We start from the raw sequence: 2,606 nt of genomic DNA, 5'->3' as shown, positions 1-2,606 counted from the left end.
AAGCTGGCTGAGCATGCCAGGGGATACAAGCCAGTAAACAGCACCCCTGCATTGCCTATGAGTCAAATCCTGCCCTGTTGGAGTTCCTACACTGACTTCAGCTAAAGATGATCTGGAAGCATACACCCACTAAACACTTTTCTCCCAAATTTGCTGTTTGGTGTGGATGTTTCTTTGCAGCAATAGAAGCTCTAACTAAGGCAGGCCTTGATTGCTTCCTGACCAGGTGAAAAGTAGGTACCCTGGATCAGCCACTCCTACTCTTTACCCTGCAACTCCTTGCTCAGTTGTTTTCCATCTTCCTAATGCTGTGACCTGTTCTACAGTGCCTCATGTTGTGACCCACAGGTTGAGACTTCCTGCTCTTGGTGATTAGTGAGCCTTTTCTGGATATCCTCAGTCCATTGGTGACTCTAGGATGAAAGAGTATCCAGAGAGTAGCAAACACTGATGTTTCCCATGCACCCCCATCTTATACTACCCTCCCTTCTTTTGGATCACTGTCCATCTCCTCAAGCAATGTAATCAATGAACCGGTGAACAGGGTTACATACATCTTATACAAGAACAGGGAACTAAACCCTGGCTCACCCTTGCAGGACTGCAAAGTTCTACTCCTACAGACCCCCAAGACCTTCCTCTTTAGACCTTGTGGAAGGAGGAAGCTAGCTAGAAACAAACATATTTCAAATGTCTGGCCCTATTACCCTGGAAACTCTCCACTATATGGTCATTCAACAATTGATCCCAAAACCATTATTGTTGCTAATGATGTTTGTGCACAAATGCAGTCCCAGCCCTTGTGAGGTGGGGACATCAGGATCCCAAGGCACCTGCTACAGGTGGTAGAATCCAGCCTTTTATGGGAAAAATTCTATTTGTCTTAAGTTTGCCTTTTAAAATGTTTCATTCATATTTTCCCTTTCCACAATTACCCCCAAACCTTCCTCGACTACTCAGCCAACTGTATATTCTTTACCTCCAGTACTGAAAAAAAAAATTCAATCCCTTTTGTGTTGGAGCAGAATTCTTGAGCATGGTGCCTGTCCTGGGGTATAGTTGATATAGACTAAGACCTTTCTTGGATACATGGTCACAGTGAGGCCCTGGTTATCCTGAAAATCTAGATTTTCCTGCCCCTCAAGCCAGGTGGAATGTATATTTGTACTTAACACCCGCTGTAGTTTGACCTCTTGGCTCTATTTTTTTACTATTGTCATATGCTTTGGTATTCATTGTTTTTATTTTATAATGTTTATGAATAAAAATTGCAAGTAAGTGAAATGACACTTCCCCAGTTTTTAACCAGACCTGACATATAGACAGCTCACTTGGAGTAGCCACACTAAAGCTATGGAATTTCACACCGAATTTTCACATTCACATTGATACTCTTCATACACTTAGCATGCAAACATGAAGAATTCCAACCCCCACAGACTCAGAACTAGAAAAGCAGTCCACACCATGGGCCCTTTCAGAACTGATACAGATCACTTGCAGTCAGTCTTTGCTCACCCCTTATATCAACCTTTTCTGTTCTCTACTAATTGATTTGTTCTCTATACACACGTACATTAGAATCATTACCTATGTATATTATTGACTAGATATCATGTTTATGGATAACGTCCATTATTCCCTTTCTGAGATTATTCCACCTTGCTTAACTTCACACTTCACCTTGTGGCTGCCAATTTCATAATTTTTGGTTGTTAGAAATTTAAAAAAAGTAAATAGCAGAAATATGGATGTTTTTTCACAATTTTAAATAACAACCTTTCCAAATAGAAAATTATTTCAGTATCATCCATTCCGTCCTGGACATATGGACACATTAAGTAGAAACAGCATAGCAGAAATCCAACAGCATGTTTTTATAAAATATTTTGTAAATGAATTTTGTTCCTCACTTTAGAAATAATTTTGTGTGGAAGACAATTTTCATCCATTGCCTTTTAAATTACAAATCATATTTCTGAGAGACAAAATCATTTAGGGTTTTTTCTTTGCTGTTCCCCCCCCCCTTGGTGAAAAACCAGTAAGAGAATTAATAATTTGAGAATAAGCTACTGCCCACAGAAGCATAAGTTTCTGGACAGTAAGCAGGTTTACTAGGGGGTCTACCAAATCCTTGGAGATGTGTCTCCCTTGGACACTGCTCTGTGGGGCAAATTCCGAGTAGGATACACAGATGAAGGGGAACTGAGAAGGCACAGGCTAGCAGCCTTCACCACTGCAGATTTTACCTTCAGCGGGCTGTATCCAGTCAACTGAAAATTATTTCACCTTGTGTCTTAATCCTTCGTCAAAGGTCCGGGATCCAGGGCATTCTATCAGCATATTTAGCAGGCACTATGCACAAGCACTGTATGGGCTGAATCTCTGGGAAGAGACAGCGGGAGAGTGCAGGAATTCCGATAACTTTCTCATATAAAGCTCAGCGAACAGCCCCAAATGCAAGACGCTCGCTGTCTGACCCAGGCAGACCACCCTGGTTCGCCAGGATCTTATGGAAGACCAAGCTGAACCTGAGCTAACTTGCCGCTGAGGCAGACATATTGAGGGATCGCTCCCGTTCGCGGCAAAGAGTTACCCCACACCGC

This window comes from Peromyscus leucopus, unplaced genomic scaffold, assembly GCF_004664715.2.
Source record: "Peromyscus leucopus breed LL Stock unplaced genomic scaffold, UCI_PerLeu_2.1 scaffold_935, whole genome shotgun sequence".
NCBI lineage: Eukaryota > Metazoa > Chordata > Mammalia > Rodentia > Cricetidae > Peromyscus > Peromyscus leucopus.
This window is presented reverse-complemented; position numbering follows the sequence as displayed.